We start from the raw sequence: 6,441 nt of genomic DNA on the forward strand, positions 1-6,441 counted from the left end.
CCAAAATTTGTGTAGACCGTTTGAGACATGTGAAATGTATTAAATTTGATATAAAATTTTTTACTGTGCGTCTGTAACTTAAACGTGTGCATGCGCGTTACTTACATACGTGTATAATTGAAAACATTAACGCACATATAAAGAATGTAATTCGAAACGTAATTTATCATGTCTCCTTTTGTAGATCAAGAACAGCACGAACACACACACACACACACACACATGATTACATATCTTCCAGTATTATTTGATATTTCTTCGCAACAAAGGGATATTCCATTTCATTAGAGTTGTTTTAACTAGTAATTAAACTAGAGCCGAAGGTGGTGGAGTCATTGATTCACTCTTGTGTTCCGGTCCCCCCTCCCCAACCGGCAGGAAATAACAGAGATTCTATTATAGCTGCTCCGCCGTTATGACCCGCGTGTACCTTAATCCCGAATACATTCTCGGAATTGTTCCTCAAAGGATGTGAGAGGAATTTATACCGAACAATGGATTTTGGTATAAGAATCGTGTTTGATATAACAATACGTTATTTCGTTAGTTAACTAACTAATCTTTCTTCTCGGAGCCTGGATCTTACGAATTTTCCAGAATTGTGCTAATATTTGTGACTTTCGCAGAATCATATTCGTAGATTGTTGTCGAGAAATAAAATCAGGTCTCGGAAAAGTCGTTATTCGTTATTTGGAAAATTGTTCGGGATAACAAAGTAAGAAAAAACGCGATCTTTTTTAGACGTTAAATTCACTTTCCCCCTGTCTAACGGCCAAGTGCCGATGCTCTCCGAGGTTCAAGGCGGAAAAAGCCAATAAGTGCTCTGGTCTAGTTGGAGTTTGGAACAGTGATGAAGTCGACGAAAACGAAGTTAAGCCTCTCGCTGAAATTCCGGGGAAGATACAGAAATTTTCGAGAGGTATCGTGCGCACGGGATGTATCGCACGTGCGGACGGCTACAGGCGACGAAAACTTACTTTGAGTGCTTATTCATTAGCGTCTTCCAAGTGCTATTTTCTCAGATGACGCGAAAAGATATTATTACTCCTCGAGTGACGTACAGGAGAGAAACGACCGGTCGAACGGTGTCTCAATATTCATCTCGCCGCCGACAACGAAGAAAGCATCGGTTATCGCCTGACGCAGCTTCCGTCAGTTACGTCGCACGCTAAATTGTGCAAACGCTATTAAGAAGCATGTCAATCGACTCGCAGCGGCTTCGATTAACACGAGAAACGCTGGTTTATTGTATATGCCCTTCGATATATCTCGCGACGACAGCGAAATGTAGGACGCGGGCTCTGTATTTCGCTGTTATCAAATTCAATTACGTTTAAGTTTAATTAGAGAAATTGAATTTCGCTCGCAAACGGTAAATAAAAGTGTCTCTCTCGCATCGCATTGCGACCTCCACGTTACGTAGAATAAATACGAACGTGTTTGCATCGCCAAAAATTAATATGTGACGTCTTCCGTATTTTTCGCAACGGGATTTAAAGATATTTAATTATACGTGTATGTTTATCGTGTTTTAATCAATCATGATGCTCGACTTTCCTGAATCAGCGATAAAGGAGCGGCATGGACGCGTGCGGAAAGGCTTGTCAAAGAGATTACTTTTTGTTTGATTTCGAGGGGTCTTTCTATGTAAACGACAATTCTCCCCCGCTCCCTCTTGAAAGGGATCCGGAGATAACTTTGTAATTTCAAATAGAACCTCCCATAAAATGTTCCTCCCATATTTGGATTCTATGGAAAAAACAAGTAAACTTTATCTGGAACATTTCTTTGAAAAATGCTTCTATCAAAAGCTATAAACATTTAAATATTTCTCCTCTCACATTCAGTAGTAATTCTTCCAGAAGTCCTTATTCTTGTTATGAGACCTAAAGTGCAAGATAAGACATACTATGTAGTACACATAGTACAGGTACACTTGGAGATAAACACACATTCATTTAGTCAGTTCAAAACTATCTTTCATCAATTTCGAAAAGCATGATTCGATTTGACATGGAAGTTGATATGTGAACACACATTCGTTTAATCAGTTCAAAGCTGGCTTCCATGCTATCAATTTCGAAAAAGTATGGTGCGTTTTGACGTGGAAAATGATACGTGGTAACGTACGTAAATCATCATGGGTTGTTCATCCTGCAAGCGCGCAACGTTCGTTGATACCGAACGAGCCGAAAATTCAAAGATCCGTAACTCGCCAACGAATTGATGTAGAAACGCGAATGAAAAACCAATTTTCTCGGCGCACGTCTACGCTACTTTCTTAACGCCAATTTAGGGGACTGTGGCCAGACGTCATGGTAGATTGAAGTTTGAAAACTCCTTATACGAGTCTCATTCGCGATAAAACAGCTTCGTTCCTTCGTTTCTCCTATCGTAAGGTTCACGAGACTAATGTTATATCGTAGGTTGATGTTAAAAGAGAGATAATCCATAAAAAGTAACTCACAAACTAAACAGTTGAATATCTTGATGAGTTTGTGGAGTTATGTATAAATATAAACATAATTAAAATATATATTTATCTTTCCATATGTATATTTAAATGTCATCTTCTCCTTTCCTAGAAAATGCGGAGAGGAAGCATTTGAGAGTTGTGGAAGTCTGGTATTTTATACAACGATAATAATTCACGAAGAATTCTAATTTTCAATTATCCGGTAATCACGTGAAAGAGGTGAAAGTAAAAAGGAATCGTATTTCTTTACGGCATCATAATATCGAAACGAAAAATACCGTTGGCGGTTATTGAAGAAAAGCTCAGGCTTACATTGCCATTGCAAGTTATTTTGACCATCATCATCCATTATCATCTTCCATTTATCCGAGGCTTTCTGTGAATGAAAACGTGAGTCATTCTACAGGCAATAGTAGCGCCGCCATTGTATTATCTCTCTTTGCCGCCGGTACGGCACGAGGTGTCATAGTGGCATAGTGAGACGGGTTGACCTTAGCGATATAACCGAGGGTGGCTCCAGAGATTTGTACCCCTCGTTGGCAGTCCTGCGGAAAATTGGCCGACAGCCAATGAACCGAAATGTGGGCCAACTTCCTCCGCCGCCGATAATTCCACACTCGCCTTTCTCTCTCCCTTCCTCGCTCCCTCGCTCTCATATCCTGTGCCACATCGGATACAAATGACACTGCCAGATCCTTGTTAATTTTGCCAGATTCGCACGAATCGATAACGGCTGGACTTTTTATTTCGACAAGTCTCTCAAAAGCCTTCATGCGTCGATAGAAGTGCATGCGTTGACCGCTGATACAGAATGAACAAGGTCACAGGCTTGAAATACAATTATAGGAGACATCAAAGAACTTGATGAAATTGCAATGTAAAAGCATTCCGACGATGAGTAATTAACGAATTTTATTGCGTTGCATCAAAGGAGAAATTATCGAAGTTTTTTTTTCTCACGCGCATCTATGACTGCTGCGCGCTGTGTGATTTACTTTTCAACACGAATGCGAAACGACGGGATGTCGTAAAAATTTGGCTTACTCAGTAGGAAAGTCACGCGGAAATAGCAGCCGTTTCGATCACACGGCTTGGGATTTCGCGATAATCCCATTCAACGATGACTCTGTGTCGGGCTGTAAGCCTTGCTTGTTGACTTGCGCCTGATTAATTAGTAAGAACAATCAATACTTTCCTCTTCGCGTAAGTTATCGTGAGACTTTAATTCCAACGAGTACGCTGCGACTAACGCTAGGCGACTTGGCGATATTGAACGAAAGAAAATATATGAAAATTTCTTGAATAAGAACAGAGGATAAAGCGTATTTGAAATATATCGTGGTAATTCGTATCTCTATATAGAAAATTTCTGTCGGGGCCTAATTGCGATCCAGTTCCGATTCCTTAAAATAATGATGGATTCTAGCTGGGATGTCTATGCGGATTCTAATTAAGGCGGGTTCCACTTAACGCTCGCAACGAGCGTTTTCTATCCTTGTTTCTCGCTGGATGTTAAGTAAAGATAGTATGACGCTTCCGTCGATGCGAGCGTTAAGTAGGACCTGCCTTTAGAAGTATAATGTATCAAACGATTCCAAGTGGCGAACATAAACATTTGAACTCAAGCTCTTCATGAATTACTTTCCATTCTCTTCTTTCGTATTCTTATTATTATTGCGGTTAAAATTGTTTCCGCAGCAATTTGGTTCCTCCCCTCCTTTTTCCTCTATATATTTTTATTATCAATGTAGATTTCTTCCCTGGCAAAATATATTTAGCTTACACCAAGAAAGGAACGATTCCCGCATAAATAAGTAAGTAAATAAATAAATAAGTAAATAAACGGATCCTGTTTGAGACAATTCCGGACGTTATAATTCGGAATCCACGCTGTGCGCGGGGAAATCTGGGAAAATTTCTATACGGGTCAATCAGCCCGATTTTCCTGCCGCTACCTTTTCGCACCGGAGAGCTCGAAACGGGGAAGAAGCGGAGGGTCGGATTATTGGAGATATTGGAAGCCGCTTCTATTTATGGCTGCGAATGGGCGCGCACGAGTGGATGCAAATACGCTCTTGGAGAGAAAAAAGAAAGAGGGAGGAGGGGGCTGCGAGCTGTACGGCGCGCGATGCAACACTGGTCTCGATCGCGGGCTGAATTAACGACACCGCGTGAAAATGAACACACGTGCTCCGATGAACCGCCCGAGGACTGCGACGAGACCGAAGATCGTAATCAAGCCGTATTCTCGTCGACTCCCCGATCGCTACGGCGAGTGAAGAATGCGCGAGCGAGCGGGCCTCGCGATCGAGCGGCTCTCGAGCGATGAGTGGGTGTTCGCGGATGTGCGTGCGTGTCGCGCTGGCTCGCTCTCGGCTGGTCCGCTCGGCTGGCTGGCTGACTCGTGACGGAGGAAACGGCCGATGGGTAGTGTTGGTAGCAACGTGTGATATTGATTTTGTGGTACAATACGGCAACTGCGAGGTGGAGCTATTGCAGCTCCAGCGGCTGTCGCACCGCCATATTTGTTTCCCTCGGCAGGACGGATCAGACTACGGGAAGCGGATTTTCTGCAGGGCTCCAGCACAATCGTCCCCACGATTGCGTAAGTAAAGCACCTTCGACGCGATCCCCGCGACCGTCCGCGCGCGCCATCGTCGCGCGCGCTGTCATCGCGTGCGAGCTCGCGCGCGCCTGCCACTCTCGGCCGCCGCGTAGGGCATCCCTCGCGAGCGAGCGAATCCGCGCTCGGACGAAACCCGCGTAAACAACTTGTGACAAGTGTTTGACAGGTGGTTGCCTCTCGGTCGCGAAAGCTCGACTTTCCCCGAGGCTCCCGCGGCCGCGCGCACGATCGCGCGTGGTACCCTCGCGGCGGCATCGAGCCGGTTGAACGGGGGGCTCGTTTCTCGCGTCCTCTCCGGCATGATGTTTCGCGATGATCAACGCACGTCGTGACGAAGTGAAGAAACGTCTCGAGCGGATATGATTCACGCGCGATCACGGAGAAGAGAGACGTGAGGGGATGGTGCGTGGAGGGGGGAAATTAATCGCATTTGGCCCACGCTCCTCTCCGCGCGGATGTCTTTCCTCATCTTCCCGGAGAACCGGTCGAAACGACGTCGAATGGAAATCGCGACGACGACCGACGCGACTTCGTCCGTCTCTCCGCGCGAAATCTTCTGTTTTCAACGCGCGACCAGCCAATCATTGGCGCGATCGATTCTTCATTCCCGGCACGTGTCGATCATGCGTGCGTCTGTGTTTGGCCGAGCAAAAATCTAACACGCTTCTGCTCTCCTCAAAGCGCAAACCGGAACGGAGTTTCCGCGTCGCACGCGAGAGCGAAGGGGGAAATTTGCGCGCGAATATCGAGTGTCTCTCTCTCTCTCTCTTTTCTTCTTTATTTATCGCCACGTGACACCCTGTCGCAGACACGGAGCGGGGCCTCGCGCGACGTTAGCTGGAAATAGAGACGGTATCTATATCCTTCGTAATTAGGTGTAAGGCGCATCCTGCGATACTGGTGGAGGTGGAATGCGACCCAGTGGATAAGTGGTAACGCTTATACCGGTCCACGGTGGATCGGAAATACCTACGGAAATGTGTGTTCGTGTCGCGCAAAGGTCTTTGCGCTGAATAATTTAAAAGCAGGTGATCGATTCTCAGGTGAGCCGCAGAGACGCGACGACCTCTATTCCGGTCGACCTCATTTCGCCATTCGATCGAATCGCGCAATTATACCGCATAATTTCGACGAACGCTACCATGCCACGTATCTTATGGACGATTATCTTTTCAACTCGCGGTTTCCCGCCCCGGTGAGACAGCTCACAACCCGGGTCTCATTCTCTACGTTGCGATTCGCCTGCGAAATTGACATTGTCCTCTCCTTTCCTCGAATGACGAATGACGTCGCGTCGTATCTTCTCGCGAGGAATCCATATATAAGGGGGGGGGGGGGG

At 45.5% G+C, this 6,441-nt stretch overlaps 1 protein-coding gene across 1 annotated transcript in view; it reads right to left on the reverse strand.

Annotated features, from left to right (window-relative positions):
* The window catches only part of LOC106751867 (UPF0769 protein C21orf59 homolog), a 67,211-nt gene that overhangs the window by 22,554 nt on the left and 38,216 nt on the right, over positions 1-6,441 (reverse strand). The window lies entirely within an intron of this gene.

Source organism: Dinoponera quadriceps, unplaced genomic scaffold (genome assembly GCF_001313825.1).
Source record: "Dinoponera quadriceps isolate SergipeBrazil2010 unplaced genomic scaffold, ASM131382v1 scaffold316, whole genome shotgun sequence".
NCBI lineage: Eukaryota > Metazoa > Arthropoda > Insecta > Hymenoptera > Formicidae > Dinoponera > Dinoponera quadriceps.